At 42.4% G+C, this 23,183-nt stretch overlaps 1 protein-coding gene across 1 annotated transcript in view; it reads right to left on the minus strand.

Annotated features, from left to right (window-relative positions):
• LOC129718544 (uncharacterized) overlaps positions 1-23,183 on the minus strand; it is a 435,671-nt gene that overhangs the window by 360,600 nt on the left and 51,888 nt on the right. The gene's annotated exons all lie outside the window — the stretch shown is intronic.

The following is a 23,183-nucleotide window of genomic DNA, read 5'->3' on the forward strand; positions in this document are numbered from 1 at the left end:
TGCGTGTCGCAACAAGCCCGAGCAAATCCATGTGCTCGGTAAATTTATTATCCAATATGGATCCTAAACCCATCTCCATCGTCACCTGGAACGCTTGCTCTATTAGAGCAAAAAACATTGAGCTTGCTGACTTTCTCCGCAAGTACAACATCGACGTGGGTCTACTCACAGAGACCCACCTAAAGTCCGGCGACAGTTTTTGGCTGCCGGATCACAACATCATCCGTCTCGATCGCACCAACTCCAGGGGGGGTGGTATAGCGATCATCGTTAGAAAAGGGATGAAATACAACATCTTGCCGCACATCCACACCGCCATCATCGAAGCCCTTAGTGTGGAGGTCAAATCAGCTACCGGGTTCATCCGGTTCATCGTCGTCTACTGTCCTCGCCAGTGTAGTATCAGCAACGGTACAGCAATGCAGTTCAAGAACGACCTGGCAACCATCACCAGGACCAACTCCCGCTTCGTCGTTGGGGGAGACCTAAATGCTCGGCACGAGGCTTGGCGAAATTATCGGCAGAATCTGAACGGTCGTCAACTCTTCGAACACTCGCAGCATGGGTTTTATACGGTGCAGTTTCCGGATGAGCCGACTTTCATCTCCCCAGCGGGGAACCCTTCAACCCTGGACTTCTTCCTGGCCAACATCGAGCTCTCCAAACCAGTGGCCCTCAACGATCTGAGCTCAGACCACCAACCTGTCGTTGCTGAGGTGGGGTTCGGTGTTGCTCCTGTCAGCTGTCTGCGGAAAGATTACCATCATGTCGACTGGGAGCGCTTTGCTCGAATGGTGGACAACAACATCGACGAGGCGCCGCCGCTCGACAGCGTGGAAAACATCGACCAGGCGTTGGAGGGTCTCCAACGAGCCATAAACGTGGCCGACGAGGCGTGTGTGCGACGTGTTCCTGTGAGGGGTAAGTTCCTTGCTATTGATTCCCATACCCGGCTGCTAATTAGATTGCGGAATGTGCGTAGACGCCAGTTCCAGAGGACCAGGGATCTGGACATTAGGCTCGAGGTGACCGATCTGAATAGGCAAATTGCTTCCAGGATGGTCTCACTCCGGAATGAAAATTTCGGACGCTTAGTCCAAAGTTTGGACGACCGCTCCAGGCCATTCTGGAAAGTAGCCAAAGTGCTGAAATCGCACCCCAAACCAGTTCCTCCCCTCAGGGTCGGAGAGAGGCTTCTTGTTGCACCGGTCGAGAGAGCAAATGCGGTAGGCAATCACATTGCCTCATCGCATTTGCTTGGCTCGACCATGGCTAGTCCAATGGAAGACCAGGTCGAGCAGTGCGTCCGCGACCTCGAAAACTTCCCCTGTACCGTTCCTCAAGAACATAAAATCACAGCAGAACAGGTTTGCTCAGCGCTGATGAGTACTAAGAACATGAAGGCCCCTGGGTTTGACGGGGTCTTCAATATGGTCTTAAAAAAGCTCAGCAACAGGGTTCACCTGTTGTTGAGCTCTATCTTCAACAGATGCTTGGAATTGCACTACTATCCAAGCATTTGGAAGATAGCCAAGATCATACCGATCCGCAAACCCGGGAAAGATCCGACGTTAGCATCAAGCTACCGTCCGATCAGCCTACTCTCATCGCTGGGTAAACTGTTTGAAAAACTGATCCTCAACCGCATGATGAAGGTGGCTGAGGAAAACAACATCTTACTCCCGGAACAGTTTGGGTTTAGGAAGGGTCACTCCACCACGCACCAGCTGGTGCGGGTGATGAACAACATCAGAAGGGACAGGGCTGTATCCAAGTCCACAGCCATGGCATTGTTGGACGTCGAAAAGGCGTTTGACAATGTCTGGCATGACGGTCTGGTATACAAGCTCTGTGCCTTCAACTTTCCATCATATTTGACGAAAATCATCTGCAGCTACCTTCGGCAGAGGTCGTTCAGGGTATCGCTGAATGGTTGTTTATCAAATACTTTTTCCATCCCAGCAGGGGTCCCGCAGGGCAGTCTGCTGGGCCCTTTGCTATACAACATTTACACCTCCGACATTCCTTCCCTGGGAGATGGCTGCGTGCTCTTTCTGTTCGCAGATGACACTGCAATTGCCGTCAAGGGAAGAATGCCTCGTGAGATCACCAACAAACTTCAGCGATGCTTAGACGCCTTTGTCGAGTATGCTAACACCTGGAAAATCAAGATCAACGCTTCCAAAACCCAGACAATAATGTTCCTTCATCGACAATCCCCCAAACTGAAGCCCCCTCCATCATGCGTTGTGGTTATGAACGGTACAGGGGTTGAGTGGTCTTCCGAAGTTACCTATCTTGGACTGCTATTCGACGAGAAACTTCTTTTCCGATCGCATGTGGAGAGGACACTGGTTAAGTGCTCAGCTTTGGTTCGGTCACTATACCCGCTAATTTGTCGCAGATCTCGCCTCTCAAGAACAAACAAACTGGCAGTCTACAAACAAATAATTGCCCCCGCGGTCTTTTACGCAGCTCCGGTGTGGGAGTCATGTGCACAAACTCACAGGAACAAAATACAGATTGCGCAAAACCGAATCTTACGGATGATCCTCGATTGTCCCTATGACACCAGGATCACAGATCTCCACCAAGAAGCAGTTACTCCAAAAGTAGATGCCAGAATAACAGAAACCAAAACCAAATTTGTACATAAATGTCAGCATTCAGAATACGCTTTAATAAGCGGTTTGTACATAGTAGGTTAAGTTAGTTCTAAGCTGTAAATAGTAGTTTTAAGTAGTTTTCTTTCAAACAAGCGCCACCAAAGTGGACAATCCAAAATTCAAAATCTCTACAATTAGAAAGCTTAGTAAAACAAAAATCAAAACTCGCACATCAAAGATGAAAACAGTAATGTGAATCACTTATACTTTAAAAACATGTATTATACCCTACAAAAGCATAAAAATACAGATAAACTTAAACAACAACAACAACAACCAAGCCGCTTATAACAGTTCTGAACAGCGACGACAGCAGTCCTCCCTTAGCAGCAGTGGGTACCATCGATAGCGGAAGCGGCCACAACTGTGGCTTGGCTGTGGATAGGCCAGCGTATAGCGGCCACAACTGTGGCATAGCGTAGCATCAGACAGCGACAACAGCAGTCGTCCTTCCTCAGCAGCAGCACTAGCCCTGTGGTTGGTCACCACGTCTCAGGAGCAGCGCGGTTTTTCTCAGCGTGTGTCGCCAGACAGCCATTATTCCCCCCGTGTTGGGGCAGCATAATGATTGCCATCAGGAAATCCAGTTTCGGAAATCAAAATGCCTTTTTGAAGGCAAATAAACAAGTCATTGAAAGTTAATAATTTTTGTCAACGCAAGCAAGCATTCTGTGTTGCATCCTAGCAATTTAAATTTGTCGCACCCGTTTAATTTACTGAATGTGAAATAGCTTCCACAGTGCATGTTGTCCGTGTATCTTATTTCCCCCAATGTTAGGGCAGCTCAAAGGTTGTAATTAGCAACCGATTTTGAACCACACCATGCTTTTTTCAAGGCAAATAAAAAATAATTGAAGGTTAATAATTTTCTGGCATCAACACAAGCAGACATTCTGTGCGGGATGCAATCAAATTCTGTTGTAGTTGTCTAATTTTTACTTTCACTTTATTTAGTAAACCCCCCACTGTAGGGGCAGCGCAAAGGCTGCGATCAGCATAACCGACATTGAATAATAAATTTCCCTGTTAGTACGCCTTCACAAAAGCAGTTAGTCCGACTATGCAGAGCTAATATGAAGTCGATTCAATCAATCAGCATAAACAGAATTTCGTCATCTCCCAGCTGCCAAGTTGCAACATGATGCAACACGCAACAGCGAGCAAACGAAATCGCTTGATGTTACAAACCGCAATAAGATACGGGTTAAAACCGTTGCGTGTGTGAGAGCACCATCGGTGTTTATTCGCTGGATACACTATCTCTATACTGTCTACTGAACGCAATAATCTGCTTACATGCGACACGGGGACGGGAACATTTTCTTCAACCAAGCTGCACAACACGACACAAAACATGTTATTTTGTTGCTTCAATGAGAGTGCTATCGGTCCGGCTCGACAAGAAATCATTTTTGTGCATCCGTGCTACGAAACTGAGGAAAAACTTTAGAAACTGAAAAAAGAGGTGGAGCTTATCAAATGATCGCTATATCATTCCACCACGTACGTGAAATAATTCATTCCTATTTTCATCCCTATATAAGAGCCTGTTTTAGTCCAAGCCGCTCATAACAGTTCTGAACAGCGACGACAGCAGTCCTCCCTTAGCAGCAGTGGGTACCATCGATAGCGGAAGCGGCCACAACTGTGGCTTGGCTGTGGATAGGCCAGCGTATAGCGGCCACAACTGTGGCATAGCGTAGCATCAGACAGCGACAACAGCAGTCGTCCTTCCTCAGCAGCAGCACTAGCCCTGTGGTTGGTCACCACGTCTCAGGAGCAGCGCGGTTTTTCTCAGCGTGTGTCGCCAGACAGCCATTATTCCCCCCGTGTTGGGGCAGCATGATGATTGCCATCAGGAAATCCAGTTTCGGAAATCAAAATGCCTTTTTGAAGGCAAATAAACAAGTCATTGAAAGTTAATAATTTTTGTCAACGCAAGCAAGCATTCTGTGTTGCATCCTAGCAATTTAAATTTGTCGCACCCGTTTAATTTACTGAATGTGAAATAGCTTCCACAGTGCATGTTGTCCGTGTATCTTAATTCCCCCAATGTTAGGGCAGCTCAAAGGTTGTAATTAGCAACCGATTTTGAACCACACCATACTTTTTGAAGTAGAATACTTCTCTCAGGAAGTTCGGCTACATAGGGATGTGAAATGAAAATCTAAAACTGAAAAAAGTGAGAAATATGTCCAATTTCAAATGCTAATAAATCGGTTAGTTTTCGATGGATTTCCTTCGTTTTTGCAGCAATCGATTAGAAAATCTTCTAAGATTCCTACCAAATGCATGAAATTGCAATTTTATCATTCGAACTATTGTACTATTGAAAATTCTTAAGCCTTGTCAAAACACAAAATTCGACCTCTGATTGGTCGTTATACCGCGCTTTCCCAAGCACGGTCGGCAGAGTTACGGTCCTAGTAAATTGGGAATGCATCATTTGGCCTATATAAGAGCTTCATCAGATAATAAACAGACATTTCATCGGATATTAAATCGAACAACTGAAATTTGAAGAACACAAATGAATATTTGAAGAGTTAATATTTTCTCGTTTTGCGCTATAATCCAAAGTTAATTATCTTCATCTACATACTTACTCTGACTATTATTACGTGTTTGCGTCGCTTAGTGTTTGGCTACGGTCATGCAGAACGCAAACAACGGCGCGATGCGATTCGGCAAGACGAAATGTGTTGAAATGTATAGCTCTACTTCGCCTTAGAAAGAGCTGTACATTTCACCACGGTAAGGCGAATCGCATCGCGCCGGCATTCGCGTTCTGCACAACCGTAGCCTTTTTTCCGTTCCTGTTTAATGATGTCGTATTAAATGTGCATATTACAATTCGGCAGCACTTCAACTTCTCATTTGCACAAAATTTAAAAATATTCAATGAACTTCATTCAAAATATCAAACAAAAAGAAATTACAATACTGCCAATGAACGGTCAACGTTTATTTACTAGAAAAAATGACTGACACGCAAGCAGCCGGGTTATCTTTCTTGTAAAAGTATTCTACTTCAACCTTGCGGTCGTGGCTTTGCATACAACCTTCCTGTGATTTTTTTTGATATTGTTTACAGAGGTATATTTTATGACAGGATAATTGGTCAGCCCTAAAGGCTCGTCATCTTTGTTCGTAGTAGTGCATTTAGATTGGTTTTTTGAATTATCTTGAAGATTAATTTTACATCTTTGCCTCAATGGCACGGTAATTTTATGAATTTAAATAAAATTGAATAACCTACCTAACTAATACTATCTTAAAAACTAAATTGACAAAGATCGAATTTCCTCGTGAATTGACCTCTGGCAAGCATCCCTGAATCTAGACAGAATTGCCTGTTTGCGCACCAAAAGTGTATCTAGACCGGCTAGCTGGTGGATCTCAGAATTACGCGTTCTTGGAGGACTGTTAAGGATCATCCTTAGGATCTTATTTTGGATAACCTGTAATTTATCATGGTGATACTTGGCACAACTCTCCCAGATTGGCAAACCGTATTCTAATACTGGCAGGATAATCATTTTATGGACAGCAAGCTTGTTCTTCAGGGACAGTTTGGATTTTCTGTTTATCAGTGGGTATAGAGATTTAATTAGGATGTTGCCTTTGATTGATGTTTTTTCCACATGTGATCTGAATATAAGCTTGCTGTCCAGAACAAGACCGAGGTATCCCACCTCTCTCGACCATTCGATGGGTGAATTATTAATTTTTAGCCTGACGTCGTCAGGCGGAACAAGTCGACGTGAGTTTGAGTGGGGAAATAAGATGGCCTGTGTTTTAGCCGCATTGATGCAAATCTTCCAGTTGTTGAAGTAGCCGGATAGAACATCCAGGCCTGCTTGAAGTTTTCTAGTCAGCGAACGGATCACTCGCCCTTTGTACATGATGGCAGTGTCGTCCGCGAACATGGACAGTACACCACCATCCGGAAGGGGAGGAACGTCTGACGTAAAGATGTTAAAGAGGATAGGACCCAAGAGGCTACCCTGGGGGACCCCAGCATCAACATTAAATGTATCAGACTGGGAGTTGTTCAAGCAGACCCTAAATGATCTACCCGACAGATAATTTTTGATGATTTTCACAAGGAAGATCGGGAAGTTGCACCGATGCAGCTTATAAACAAGACCATCGTGCCAGACGTTGTCAAACGCTTTCTCAACGTCCAACAACGCCATGGCAGTTGTTTTGGAAACAGACTTGTTCCGCCTGATAATGTTCGTTACCCGGGTGAGCTGGTGCACAGTGGAGTGCCCCTTCCTGAACCCAAATTGCTCTCTAAGGAAGATGTTGTTCTGATCAGCAAACTCTAGTATACGTCTCAGAATCAGTTTTTCGAACAATTTCGAAATAGATGAAAGGAGGCTAATGGGCCGGTAGCTTTTAGCGTCAGTGGGATCCTTCCCAGGTTTATGGATGGGGATAACTTTGGCGAGCTTCCAACGGGACGGGAAGTAGCCAAGTTCCAAACACTTATTGAAGATCTTTGCGAGGTGATGAAAGAAGTCAACGCTCAAATTTTTCAATTCGAGATTGACCACCCCATCGACACCCGCGGCCTTCATATTTTTACATGATTTGATGGCTGCCATTACCTCGTCTGCAGAAATTATAGATTCCTCTGGGACAACTAGAGGGGTCACAGCGATTCTGGACATTGTAGCTGCCACATCAGGCTCAAAGGGGCTCACCAGGGAACGACCAAGATTGTGAGAATTTACGAAATGCTGGCCAAGTGCATTAGCTTTTTCAGCTGGTGTTATTAGCTGAACTTGGCCAGCTTGTTGATCAGAATGGGAGAGAGGAGGGACAGGTCTCGGCTTGTTTTTCAGAAGTTTAGTTAATTTCCAGAAGGGGTTTGCACAATCTGGGAGAGAGCGAAGATGACTTTCAAAGCTTTTGTTTCTGAGATCCACCAACCGGGCCTTAATGATTTTATTAAGACGATTGCAGTAAGACTTTAAGTGAGGCAGGCCAGTACGTTGAAAATGGCGCCTAGTTGTGTTACGAAGTCTTATATAAGATTTAGTTAGGCTGTCTAGATTCAGAGTGTTACTCACCAGGTCAGAAGCAGGGATGTGTTGGTCACGGGCTAAGGATAGAGCCTCGTCGATGATCTGCAAGCACTGATCGATGTCGTCCGTCGATTCAAGCTCGATGTTGTAGCGGATGTTGGCGTCGATGAACTGCTGGAACCGTGGCCAGTCAGCACGATGGTAGTTGCGACGACGAGCACGAAATCGATTGGCGGAGTAGCCCACTTCGGCCACCACTGGAAAGTGGTCGGAGCTCAGTTCCTGGTAGACGATCGGATTTGAAAGGTTTGCCATGTTGGTGATGAAAAAATCGATAGTCGAATGGACACCGGAGCGACTCAACCGGGTGGGGGAGTCTGGGCTCAGGATGATGTACGAAGATGCTTGTAGGTCATTGTGGACGACTTTGCCATTTGGATTGATTCGAGTGTTGCCCCAGGCTTGATGTTTGGCATTGAGGTCACCAGCCAAGATGAAGTTTTGCCGATGTCTGGTAAGCTTGACGAGATCTTGTTTCAGATTAGAGGATGAATCGTTCCTTGAGCTGACTTGCGACGGACAGTAGGCGGCTATGATAATAATAGGGCCGACAGGGGTAGAAACCTCGACCCCAACCGCTTCGATGACTTTTAAGTTGAAACTGGGCAGCAGCTTACAGCAGATGTTCTTCCTCAACGCGATGGCTACGCCTCCACCCGCTGAGTGGGTACGATCGAGCCGAACAACTCGAAAGTCGGGGAGGTAGATGTTGACGCCAGGTTTTAGATGTGTCTCGGTGATGATAGCTACGTCGATAGTCCGCTCGTTGAGGAAATCAGCGAATTCGATGGCTTTGCTCTTTAACGAGCAAGCGTTCCAGTTAGCGATGTTAATGCATTCACGGGCCATATTTGGTGAGGATGGAAACTGCTGCTTGCAGCTGTTCAGCTCTGGTTTTACAGGTGCGAAGGGCTACGAATGCTTCGGCCAGGAGATGCACGAACTCTTCAGTAGTGAGAAGGGAATCTGCGTTGTTTTCTTCGGCGTCTGTGCGGGTAAACTTCATTCCAGTGGCAGGAGTTGTAAGCCCTGGGAGCCCCGGGGGAGGCGAGGAACGGCTCGATGCTGCGACATCGGCAAACGAGGTTGTAAGCCGATTATTCAGTGGGAGAGGTGGAAGCACTGGGATTGCACGTCGCGATGCGATGACTGGAAAATTTTGTTCGTTATTCACTGGCACTGGGATTTTTCTCCGACCGGGTTGGTTGTTGGTTGAGGCTCTTTAGCGGATCTCGATGAACTCCGCCCGCTTTGGGCAGGAACGACTGGTGGCCTTATGATCAGCTCCACAATTTGCGCAGACAGGATCGGCAGTTTCCATCAATTGGCAGGCGTCGGGTGCGTGCGTTTGTCCGCATTTGATGCAGCGGGAGGCCATATGGCAGTTTTTAGTCCCATGTCCAAACAACAGGCAATTGGAACATTGGGTCACATCTCGATGAACTGGTTTGTAGCGCTCCCAGGCCACAATGATGTGGAAAAGGGCACGAATGGACTGCAAATCCGCCAAACATGTTGAATTTTTCTCCAGGTTGATAAGGTACAATTGGTCGCGGTACTTCCGAGTCTTGTTGTGGCGTGACATCTTATGGATCTGTATTGGCTTGAGTCCATTTGCCTTCAGTTCCTCTAACAGAGTGTCAATTTCCATGTCTGGAAGACCACGGAGAACAACCTTGAGCGGTTTTTCTGCTTCAATGTCATGGGAGAAATATTCCACCTTACGCTGCTGCAGTATTACTTGCACCGCCTTGTAGTGATTCAATGACGGAACCATCAGTTTGTAGCCGTCAGAGCACATACGGATAGTGCATTTCAGTCCTTTCTCGATGTAAAAGACAATTGCTTCACGAAGACCTTCTGGAAATCCTTTCACATAGAAGGGTGGAATTTTCTCTTTTGACGTTGACTAACGTCTATATCGAAGTTAGGCCCCTGAATTTGAAAATCTAGTAATTCAACCAGGGAAAACCAGGGAAAAGTGGTCAGGTTTTGAGCGCTTATTTTGCAGTCATCTATAATCAGGTTTTCGAGGTTTTGGCATCAATCGATCAGAAATTCTTTTACGGTTAAATTTATGTAACAAAAACAAACTATTTTTTGAGATACACTATTGAAAAATTGGTAATCAATATCGATTGTCTAAATCATACCGCGCAGCCAATCACTACCTCTCTTCCCAAGCACAGTCGACACTAACGGATACAATCGATCTGACTTTGTTGTTATTGTTGTTGTCACTTTCTGTTTCCGATGTTTATGCTGCTGCTAGCGGAAAAAACCTTGCAAATATGCATCTTTTTGTTGGTGTTAATTTTACGACAGCGGCCGGCTCCCCATCATTTTAATTCCAAAACCGCACCAGTGACATGCGGACGCTAGGTGATAGCAGCTGAAAAGAGGAATAACAAAAGAGTACCGGTCATCTCGTGCCGGTTTCACCCGTAATGCTGGTGGCTGTAAGTAATACATGGCTACTGCAATATACTAAAATGACTGGAATTCTGGACGGAATAACCAGTAAACGAGAATAATCGGCAAATGGCACCTTCTGGTGCCTCGAAGTTTTATAATAGAAGCGGTTAATTGAATTTTCTGTTTTACAAAATGCTGTTTTATTCACTTATGTTCGAGCGTCTTGATAGAAAAATTTTCACTACACTTTTCACTTTTTATTCGCTTTCACTATTTAATTCTATCACTTTTCACTTTTCACTAATTCTATCACTTTTCACTTTTCACGAAGATGAAGGTAAGAAAAACGAAATGGAATATATTTTTGTTATTGGTGAGCAGAATGGATATAACAGAAGAACCATACAAGTCATTTATGACAATAAGAAACGAATCCAAAACAGGAAATCTCACACAACACTCACTCCGCTAACAGAAGATCGGAAAAGAGTAGTGGTTGAATATGACGTCAGTTTCACTCGTCAACTTCGTAGAAAATTTAGAAAATTTGGTATCGATATTATCTACAGTAGTAGAAATAATCAAATGAAAACAAAGTTGGGGTCTACTAAAGACACTATTGACAAATTACATAGGGCGGGTGTTTATAAAGTTGCATGTCCACATTGTGATAAAGTTTACATTGGCCAAACAAAAAGAAATTTAGACATCCGGCTTAAGGAACATACTTCAGAACTTGTAAAGGCTAAGAAAGACTCAGAAAAAGGAATAACTCACCATTTCAGATCCAAAATAGCCGAACATATATTTCATGAAGATCACGCTATGACTACCGACAACATTAGTCTAGTTCGATCAGTAACATCCCCTTGGAAATTAGATGTCGCAGAAAGTTTGGAAATTTTCAAACAAAACCCAGCTACCCTCCTTAACAGAGATCAGGGTAATCATTTCTCTTGGCTTTTTAAATTTTTACCGAAAACTCCCCGACAAGGCATGGATCACCAGGCCGCACATTTCTCTACCTAACTCAAGTTGTTTACGTTTTCTGAGTTAAAATTTGCCCCAGTCGTTTACCAAATTAGGTATAAAATTCTTGGGGTTTCGCTATTTTCTCCACTGTCCAAATAAGCACTGACGAAGGCACTATGCCAGTGCCGAAATACGTATTTGCAAGTGAAAAGTGATAGAATTAAATAGTGAAAGCGAATAAAAAGTGAAAAGTGTAGTGAAAATGCTGTTGCTAACGGAAAAAACCTTGCATAAATGCATGTTTGTGCTGTTGTTAATATTACGACAGCGGCCGGCGCAGCTTTCAAGAAAAATTTTTCCTTACCATTCCATCATCTACTTAGCTCCTCCTTCTTTCTAATTATCTGACGAAGCCTTGGTATAAAACGTACCGTTCGAACATTTCACCCCATCATTTTGATTCCAAAACCGCACCAGTGACATACGGACAATACGGATTTTTGTAATAAAGGCTTACAGCTATAGTAATTTTCTAGCAGTTTCGTCTAGTGCTAAAACGAATATATTGAGAATCTTCCCAATGTCTCGACACATGAAGATGATCTATAAGCGCAATTCTCGGAATACATCGAATTTCTTAATTCTAATGTTTGTCTTGTCATTTCAAACTACGAACAAATGCTTGTCTAATTCGAATACCTGGGAAGCGGGAATGCCAATATAAATAAGGTTTCATCCATATATGTCATTTATATTATTTATTAATTATTGTTCAAAGCGCTCTAATGTCAGCAAATGAGAAAGCACTGTTAGATGAAAAATATAGAGTCCTACGTCATGCGGTCGGGTCTTTAATACCACCCTCCTACTATTTTAAATACATGAAGTTATATGCTGGGCTGGACCTAACCTAGCATGAGCTTTATCTATTTAATGTCAAACAATTTTTAAATTTAAAATTTTTGCTTGAATCGTTCTGGTCTCCAATTTCAGATAGTTCCGTTGAGTTTGCTTTTTGCTTAGATAGGAAAATTTTACCCAATGCGCTAAATTAAATGATTGTCTTGGTAGTGCAGTTACGAACAAAGGTTTGATTCGAATATGTATGAAATGACAGCGATTAAATAAGAGAGATCCATTCTTCTAGTATATATTATAATTTATAACGTTTTAACGTCTCAGCATTCAGAAATACACTGTTAGATAAAATTGCAACAAATACTGGAGTTGCAATTCCCTCTACTATTTGTTTTAATGGAATTTAAGAATACGGTAGTCAACGTCATGCGGTCGTGTCTTGAATACCACCCTCCTACTATTTTCACTATTTCGGGGTCCGTGGAGTTTTCCAAGACAGCAAATCTGTTGTTGGCCAAAAGCTTCTTAGCCGCCGAATCGGGGGCATTTCCAGGTCGAGGCCGTTTACCCGTACTAGAACCGGTTTTCGATTTACCCATGTCAGGGTTCACCGTAGCGTCGGTTTCCAACGCGAAAATAAAAACTTACGAACGAACGTACAAAGTGAACGGAGCGAAAATAAACAACTGTACTGCTCAACACGCTAGCAGAGAATGATCAATGATGAGCGGCTTGGACTAAAACAGGCTCTTATATAGGGATGAAAATAGGAATGAATTATTTCACGTACGTGGTGGAATGATATAGCGATCATTTGATAAGCTCCACCTCTTTTTTCAGTTTCTAAAGTTTTTCCTCAGTTTCGTAGCACGGATGCACAAAAATGATTTCTTGTCGAGCCGGACCGATAGCACTCTCATTGAAGCAACAAAATAACATGTTTTGTGTCGTGTTGCGCAGCTTCGTTGAAGAAAATGTTCCCGTCCCCGTGTCGCATGTAAGCAGATTATTGCGTTCAGTAGACAGTAGATAGTGTATCCAGCGAATAAACACCGATGGTGCTCTCACACACGCAACGGTTTTAACCCGTATCTTATTGCGGTTTGTAACATCAAGCGATTTCGTTTGCTCGCTGTTGCGTGTTGCATCATGTTGCAACTTGGCAGCTGGGAGACGACGAAATTCTGTTTATGCTGATTGATTGAATCGACTTCATATTAGCTCTGCATAGTCGGACTAACTGCTTTTGTGAATGCGTACTAACAGGGAAATTTATTATTCAATGTCGGTTATGCTGATCGCAGCCTTTGCGCTGCCCCTACAGTGGGGGGTTTACTAAATAAAGTGAAAGTAAAAATTAGACAACTACAACAGAATTTGATTGCATCCCGCATAGAATGTCTGCTTGTGTTGATGCCAAAAAATTATTAACCTTCAATTATTTTTTATTTGCCTTGAAAAAAGCATGGTGTGGTTCAAAATCGGTTGCTAATTACAACCTTTGAGCTGCCCTAACATTGGGGGAAATAAGATACACGGACAACATGCACTGTGGAAGCTATTTCACATTCAGTAAATTAGACGGGTGCGACAAATTTAAATTGCTAGGATGCAACACAGAATGCTTGCTTGCGTTGATAAAAATTATTAACTTTCAATGACTTGTTTATTTGCCTTCAAAAAGGCATTTTGATTTCCGAAACTGGATTTCCTGATGGCAAACATCATACTGCCCCAACACGGGGGGAATAATGGCTGTCTGGCGACACACGCTGAGAAAAACCGCGCTGCTCCTGAGACGTGGTGACCAACCACAGGGCTAGTGCTGCTGCTGAGGAAGGACGACTGCTGCTGTCGCTGTCTGATGCTACGCTATGCGCATAGCCATGCCACAGTTGTGGCCGCTATACGCTGGCCTAACTGCTGAGCAACTGCAACACTATCCGTAGCCATGCCACAGTTGTGGCCGCCATTGGTATCCACTGTAACTGCATCTGCTGGCCCTGCTGCTATCGATGGTGAGATCCGCTGGAACTGCTGCGCCTATCCACAGCCATGCCACAGTTGTGGCCGCTTTCCGCTATCGATGGTACCCACTGCTCGCTCCCGCTGCTGCTAAGGGAGGACTGCTGTCGTCGCTGTTCAGAACTATTATGAGCGGCTCCGGCTGAAACAGGCTCTTATATAGGCCAAATAGCATGTTTTCAATTGCAAGGTATATGATTCTGTCGACCGTGCTTGGGAAGCAAGCATATAACGACCAATCAGGGGTCGAAATTTTCGTTTTGACAAGGCTTGACTATTTTCAATAGTACAATAGTGTGAATAATAAAATTACAATTATCTTATTTTGGGAAGAATCTTAGAAGATTTTCCAATCTATTGCTGCAAGAATGAAGGAAATCCATCGAATACTAATCGGTTTATTAGCATTTGAAATTGGACATATTTTTCAATTTTTTCGGTTTTAGATTTTCATTTCACATCCCTATGTAGCCGAACTTCCTGAGAGAAGTATTCTACTTCAAAATCTGTGAAAATGGCAACTCTGGCTGTCACTATACTGCTATTGGTACCAAAAGCTATTAACTTTTCAAATAAGTGTTTTATTTGTTCTCAAAAGAACAATTGTTCAATTCAAAATCGGATTTACGCAATCGCATCTCTGTAATATTACCGACAATAATATTCTTCTGAACAGAATGATACAACTTTCCCATTAGGCCTCTGCCATAATAGACGCGAAAAGCGACGCGAACCGATTCGCTCGGCTGTAGGTTAATGAACAGCCATCAGCAGAGCTGTACATTAAGCTACGGCCGAGCGAATCGGTTCGCGCCGCTCTTCGCGTCTACTATGGCAGAGGCCTTAGAGAAAGTTGCTGGCTGATGTATTCACTTCATGCAAGCCTGCTGCTGATGCTTCCCGCTACCACACTGAGACAGCATTTTAGTGAAGGGAGTGTCGTTGCATCAGCTGACCCTGCTACTATCGATTCTGATATACCCGCTGCAACAGCTACGCTATGCATAGCCATGCCACAGTTGTGGCCGCTATACGCTGGCCCAACTGCTGAACAACTGCAACGCTATCCGTAGCCATGCCACAGTTGTGGCCGCCATCCGTAGCCATGCCACAGTTGTGGCCGCTATACGCTGCCATTGGTATCCGCTGTACCTGCATCTGCTGGCCCAGCTGCTATCGATGCTGAGATCCGCTGAAACTGCTACGCTTATCCGCAGCCATGCCACAGTTGTGGCCGCTATCCGCTATCGATGGTACCCACTGCACTGCTCCCGCTGCTGCTAAGGGAGGACAGCTGTTGTCGCTGTTCAGAATTATTATAAGCGGCTTCGACTAAAACAGGCTCTTATATAGGGATGAAAATAGGAATGAATTATTTTTCGTACGTGGTGGAATGATATAACTTGAAAAATATGTGTGGCTTCATTCTGGCTCGGAGCGCTCATTTGATAAGCTCCACCTCTTTTTTCAGTTTCTAAAGTTTATCTTCAGTTTCGTAACACGGATGTACAAAAATGATCTCTTGTGGAAAGTTTTTCCTCCGGCTGTCGAGCCGGACCGATAGCACTCTCATTGAAGCAACAAAATAACATGTTTTGTGTCGTGTTGCGCAGCTTGGTTGAAGAAAATGTTCCCATTCCCGTGTCGTATGAAAGCAGATTATTGCGTGTTTGACATTGCCGATGGTAGACATGAGTATGAAGGTCAAAATTCTGCTGAGGTATCAAAATATAACCGTTTCAATTTAAGACGCAAGAGCGTAAGTGCTGCATTTCTGTTATCTGCTGCCATCCAGCACGAGAACAAGTATAAATTATAACCGGTCCTTCTCAGGGCCACCAACAGGTTTTTGAGGCAATGTTGAATTTTTCCTCGCTTGCAAATGCTGAAATTCGCGGTTTTCCGTCTGTTACACACGATGAAAAATTTTAACTACTTCAATCACATAGTGAAAGGTGCTATTATATTTCACACCAGTAACAACACTGGCAAGTTTGTTCAATTATCATCATTCCGGATAACCATTCGCCGATGATTCTAGATCTCCCGGTTTAAAAAAACTTATTTTCAAAAAAACTTATTTTTAAAGAGCACATTGAAAGTATACAAGCCAAGTGCATCAAATATACGAGATGTCTATATCCTCTCATTAACAGGAATTCTTAACTTTGTTTGAAGAACAAACTTTTGATTTACAAACAAATTTGCAATGCTTTATGCTGTACCGGTCTGGTCAAGTTGCTGTTCAACAAGGAAGAAAACGCTCCAAAGGATTTAGAATAAAGTTTTGAAAATGATTTTGAAGCGTCCTCCTTGGTTTGGTACACTCGAATTACATAGACTTACTGGTGTTGAACCATTAGAAGCTATGTCAAATAAAATTATTAACAATTTTCGACAAAAATCGTTGCAATCCTCAATTGCTACGACAAGCTCTCTTTATAGCCGATAAGTTAGCAATTAGTTATATTGCTATATATTTATATATTTAGTTACAAGTTTACTTCCCCTATTCTGACAAGTAGGTTTAAATCCCTACGAACGATAAGTCCTAATTGCGAAAGCAAACAAATCCTAACAATTAAAATTACAAATTTTTAACAGTGTTGAGAAGTCAACACTGTAGTAGAATTGCCTGCCATTTCCAATAGTTCTGCAGCTACCGAAAATTCCATAACAGCCGCCAGATAGACAGGTGCTTAAGTTTCAACGCGCTCAGAACGATCAGCCAGAAATTGAAACCCGGCTTTTCTTTCTTCTTCACGACCAGCAACCAACGACCGTGTGGTATCGGCACAATCATGGAATGAATTATACATAAAACACAAAGCGCGCATTCTTAGTCAACTAGGTATATTCTGTCGACCTTGTTAGAGAAAGAAGCATTGTGCGACCAATCAGAGGTCGACATTTGCGTTTCGACAAGGCTTGACAATTTTCAATAGTACAATCGTTCGAACAATCAGATTACAACTTTCTGCATTTGGACGGGTGCTTGGTTGATTTTCCAATCGATTACTGCAAAAATGACGAAAATCGGTTGGAAACTGACTGAGCTTAAAACGGTTGAAAATGGACAATTTTTGTGACGCTCTCGATGTTTTTGGTTTTTGAAATTGGATCCCTGTTATGAAATTGGTCCCCTGTATATGTTGCCGTAAGACGTAATTCTACGTCAAAAAGGCATATAAACTTGAGAAAGAAACGAACGTAAAACGCTGTGAATGACTCGAGAACCACGCCAAGCTATTGCTATATCAAAGTTGCAAGAATCCTAGTTCAAGAAGAGGCAATTTGAACAGACAAAATATAAAAAAATGAAACTAAAACTAACATAAATCGAAAAAAATTCAAAAAAAAAACTGAACCAGGGAACAGAGAACAGCAAAAGACATAGTAATAGCATATTCAAAAGAAATGAAGAAAGTAAAAGAGGAATTCAAATAGTCTGCGGTACCAAAATAGGAAAAATAGGATATATAACATGAAAGCATACAAAATTTGAAGATCCGAAAATCATACAACCCAAAATATAACACGAAAACAATGGCAGGAAACAGAAGACAAACACGAAAAACCGAGAAGGACATATATACACGGTGTAAAATAAGTTCGAATACAACTTTCCATGCGCATTCTGTGCATTAGGATTGGTGTCAGCTTTAGCTTCATAAATAGGCTAACCAACACGCTTAGTGTTGACTTTTTGACATTTGTTGTTTATTTACCGCGCACGATGGAAGAGTATCGCGATGAAAAACTGTATGTAACTTTTTTGTCCGTGGGTAAAATTTGATGTAAAACCGGGTATAACTAGTTTGGAGTGTATTATTTACATGTGCAAAATTTCTCAACAATCGTTTCAGTCATGAATAATCCCACTGCGATCATGAGATGGTTCGGAAGACAACTGGGAATCACCTACACAACTGTGTCTCGGGTGATTAAATCGTTTAAGGAGTCCCAGACAAGTAGAAAAATGGTTTGCGAGATTTGAACGACCCGACGACATATTCCGGTGGTTGAAATACCACTGAGTGAAGCGAAATTTCATCTATACCATCATTGGTAGGAAGTGAGGGCGGGCTCCAGCAAGGACAGTACGAAATCCAGGTAAACGCGTTTGGGACGCAAGTAGCCATTAAGGTGTTAAGGAAGCAGGATCATCGAAAATACTACTAGGGGTTGTATGAAATGGTGACGTAGGACAAATATAAATATTGATTTTAACTCTTGATTAACATATTTCACTACGCCTGTTATACACCGTGTATGTAACACAGGTATAAAGGCTTCACTTGCTATCGTGTTAAGAATAAGAATGAAGTTGAATTTTGTATCGAGTTGAGCGTAGATTTTTGCAATGAAAGCGGAGCGACGCAGATTCGAGAAACAGAAACGAAACAAAACATCTTCAATACTACTGAATTATTGTCATGAACACCGAAAGAGAATATGTTCTTTACTGATGCGAAAATTACCCTGGTTCTGGATTAACTAATTCATAGTCCTGAAAAAAAACTAATTCCATAATTTTTACATAGAAATGTGTTTCTATAGATCGCTGATGATCGCACCACCGGTAGCATCGAATATTTTGCTTGTGTTCCGTGTGACGAACAAGAATGAAGCTGCATTTTGTACACGCAGTCTTTTGTATCTAGTTGAGCGTAGATTTTCGCGTTAAAGGCTTGTCCACGCAGTCTTGAGAAAGAGAAACGAAACAAAACACTTTGTTGAGTCAGAATATGTAGGCAGTGTTCAGTGTCGCCAGAATTCATTCCGTCCATGTAATTGTTATCGGTGCTTAGGAAGCAAGGCAATAGCGAGGGAAATGTATGGGAAAGCTTGACCTTGGAAATTTTCCCCCTTTTTCACCATTAAGCAGTAAAGCAACAATGTTAAACGTTATATAACATATAACATCATAGTAACAATTATCACACATTTTATCCATCCACCGACAAATAAATGACTAAGATGCATTAAACCGTTCGCTTCGTTTGAAATCTGACGCAACATTTGCCAGTTTCATTTTCAATTTTACAAAATGTAATCTAGTATAGAAAACAAAGACGTAGTCCTACGTCAAAAGAACCACGCGATCCGGAAAACCGTTGCTGACCTGGATGTGTCGATCGGGTTTCGGGATTCCCACACCATCATGACGAAAGGCATGAAATACAAGCCGTACGAGACTAAAACAAAGACGAGGCTGGACAAAGCCAAACTGATACTTTCGCGCCACGCAGTTTCGTGTTTTTTGATTAGAAACTCTTTGTTTTGCAACACAATCTCCCCGTCCCACAAAACCCCACCAAGGTTCCAAAGCACCGCGTCGATGATGGTGAAAATCTACGCCGCGTTATTTAAGACCGAGGTTCTGGAGGAGGTTGTGGCTCCAGCACTTCGGGACCACTGCGAGAAGGACGTACCGTCTTGCACGGCGAGAATCGTCCAAGCGTGGTATCGGGAGAATCTGACTCATTTACGCAATAAGACTTAATCCGCTGGACATTTGTATACGGTCGTATATGTTGGCCAAGCAGGGTGATCACCGAGTAAACACTATGGACCAATTTGAGAAGCTCATTTCCAAGTTCTGTAACGATGCGCCGATGGATGTTGCTCAGAAGAAGGAACGTCTCAAGCTCGTCATACAGAACAAAGGGGAAGGGGGAGGTGTACTCCCTGCCAAGGATGGAAAAAATCGTATCGCATAACAATCATTCGGGTATCATTTCTGAACTTGCTATTCATAAACTTTCAATCCCAGCAAACCATCGCTATTAAAAGTTACACATTCTCACGCATGCAAGAGACAACTTATAGCAAAGAAATATATGGTAGCTTTCTTTGATGATTTTGTTTCAGTATTGCCTGCAATAGGTGGAGCGAGCAACGTATAGTGAGTGTTTCACGAAAGAATCGTAAACGATTGCACTCGAGCGATCGCAACCATTTTGAAGTAGAATACTTCTCTCAGGAAGTTCGGCTACATAGGGATGTGAAATGAAAATCTAAAACCGAAAAAAGTGAAAAATATGTCCAATTTCAAATGCTAATAAATCGGTTAGTATTCGATGGAAAACATGCTATTTGGCCTAAATAAGAGCCTGTTTCAGCCGGAGCCGCTCATAATAGTTCTAGACAGCGACAACAGCAGTCGTCCTTCCTTAGCAGCAGCACTAGCCCTGTGGTCACGTCTCAGGAGCAGCGCGGTTTTTCTCAGCGTGTGTCGCCAGACAGCCATTATTCCCCCCGTGATGGGGCAGCATGAAGATTGCCATCAGGAAATCCAATTTTGGAAATCAAAATGCCTTTTTAAAGGTAACTAAACAAGTCATTGAAAGTTAATAATTTTTGTCAACGCAAGCAAGCATTCTGTGTTGCATCCTAGCAATTTAAATCTGTCGCACCCGTCTAATTTACTGAATGTGAAATAGCTTCCACAGTGCATGTTGTCCGTGTATCTTAATTCCCCCAATGTTAGGGCAGCTCAAAGGTTGTAATTAGCAACCGATTTTGAACAGCAAAATGCTTTTTTGAAGGCAAATAAAATAATTAATTGAAGGTTAATAATTTTCTGGCATCAACACAAGCAGACATTCTGTGCGGGATGCAATCAAATTCTGTTGTAGTTGTCTAATTTTCACTTTATTTAGTAAACCCCCCCCCCCCCCCCACTGTAGGGGCAGCGCAAAGGCTGCGATCAGCATAACCGACATTGAATGATAAACTGCCCTGTTAGAACGCATTCACAAAAGCAGTTAGTTCGACTATGCAGAGCTAATACGAAGTCGATTCAATCAATCAGCATAAACAGAATTTCGTCGTCCCCCAGCTGCCAAGTTGCAATATGATGCAACACGCAACAGCGAGCAAACGAAATCGCTTGATGTTACAAACCGCAATAAGATACGGGTTAAAACCGTTGCGTGTGTGAGAGCACCATCGGTGTTTATTCGCTGGATACAAAAATCAAATGCGAATTGTGGAATAATTCGTCTAAAAAACATAAGGAAATGGTAAACCTGAACTGAAAGGCGTGGCCTATAACGTAGCACCCTTCGGCTATAAAAGAGTGTTTCTGGGAAAACTAGCTACATTCATTAGTCGTAAGGTGAACTGGATGGACCGTCCACAACGTTGACAGCAGTAACAGCAGATATCGGCACTCAGCAGTACCAGACATTAGCAGCGTAGTCAATGTGAAAACACCTTTCTATTGTGTTGGCCGTGCGCATTGGGCCGCTGCCAGGCTAAACGCGAAAAGCGGCGCGAACCGATTCGCCCGGCCGTAGGTTAATGTACAGCCGTAAGTAGAGCTGTTTAAAAGTATTCTACTTCAACCTTGCGGTCGTGGCTTTGCACACAACCCTCCTGTGATTTTTTTCAAATGCTGGTTGCTTGCAGGCGTAATTCGGTTACTCCACATCGTGCTTTCACCGTGATATACCACGATGATTCTATCACATGCTAATCCACCATGCTACCGTTTCCGTAAGCATTGATGATACCTACTTGCTCCGGTGAGCAAACAGTAGATCTTGAAAAAATTTTCGTATGGGTTGCAACGCTCTGTTAGACAGCCCCCTTCCTTCATATCAAGCGTTACGTATTTTATGGATGTTCCCTTATGACACATCAGGTTTAGAACAGGAAAATGAAACCAGCAAAACCACGTAGAAGCAGGAAAATTAAAAAAAAAAAGCAATAAAGAGTAACAAAGAAATCGAAGGACAATAAATCAAAACTACGTAAGAAAATAAAAACCTGACTAACAGAAGTGCACGAAATTTATACAATACATTTATTATGTAAGAATTTGGAAAAAATCACCAAAAAAAATCAAATGAAATAAAAATTATAAATCTGAATTATAAGTGAAAAAATAGAGAGTTAAAGGAGAAGAAGACTATTTCAGATATAATACAAATAATGGACGACAAATAACATGGAAAAAGTAAGTAAAGCGAATAACTTTGACGTGAAAAAGACAGTTGAAGAGAAAAAACAACTAGAAAATTAGGAAATAGAAATTAGCAAAAAATTCAATAAAACTAGTATGCAAACGAAGATCATCACTTTACTAAGCCCCAATAGTGGAATTATTCATGTAAATACCGACCATTTTCATCAATTTTTGACACATTGATTCCAAAATATTACAAAAAACAAAAAAAATATTTTCATTAAAACTCATAAATTCTCTTAAAACAATTAGCTGCATTTATGGAATTGTTTACAGCCGAAAACTACTTTCATGAGCGACGAAACATTCTTTGCAACATATTTTTCTCGCTGGAAGTAATATTCTAACTGTCTATTCGATTAGAATAGACAATTGGTCATTGGTGGACAAATGGTGGTCATTTATATATTCTTCAAATGTTATCTCAATATAACAACCTAGAAACAAATCTAAATTTGGGAAGCATACTCTGCTGTTAGACCATGCCAAAAAAGTAAGTAAAAAACGGTAAAAGGATTTCCTGCTGTAATGATGAGATTCTTTCTCCCGAAAAGTAATCGGGGACAAAACCCCTATTCCCAGAAGGCCCGAGCAAAAATAGATCCGCTTGAGTTGGTGTTAAGAAGCAGTAAATACGACGAAAAAATCTCACACAGCATCATGATAACTTTAGCGCTGATTGATTGGTTGCAGTATATTGAAATGAAATTGGTTGCTAAACTTCGGTTCAGATGGCACTACTATCGCTGATTGGGTGTGGTTTCGTAATTCAAGTCGCAACCACCCTAACAAGATTTTCGACGATTTGAATGTAATCTTGTCGAATCATGGGAATTCTTAACTAGTTCTTACGGTCGAGAAATTTGACTTAACAACTGACTGACGAGGGTTTACCGAATTTTTCCTTACCGCCTATCCTGCGTACATCGAACTTTCGAAGAAGGGCCTAAACAACCTACGCTTTCGGTCGGGTGCGATCGGTCACTAGGAACATGCTAAGAAACATAGCGATAATTTGGATTTCTGTATTACCAGCGCATACAGAAATTGACACGTCCATTAACTTTCTGTGGATTTATCGAACGAAAACCGGACTAAAGTCTACACCGGATAATGGATAAGTCGAGCAAAATTGACTGAAACAATATATTATTTCCCCGCAGCCGCTTCCGTAAA

Source organism: Wyeomyia smithii, chromosome 1 (genome assembly GCF_029784165.1).
Source record: "Wyeomyia smithii strain HCP4-BCI-WySm-NY-G18 chromosome 1, ASM2978416v1, whole genome shotgun sequence".
NCBI classification, from domain to species: Eukaryota; Metazoa; Arthropoda; class Insecta; order Diptera; family Culicidae; genus Wyeomyia; species Wyeomyia smithii.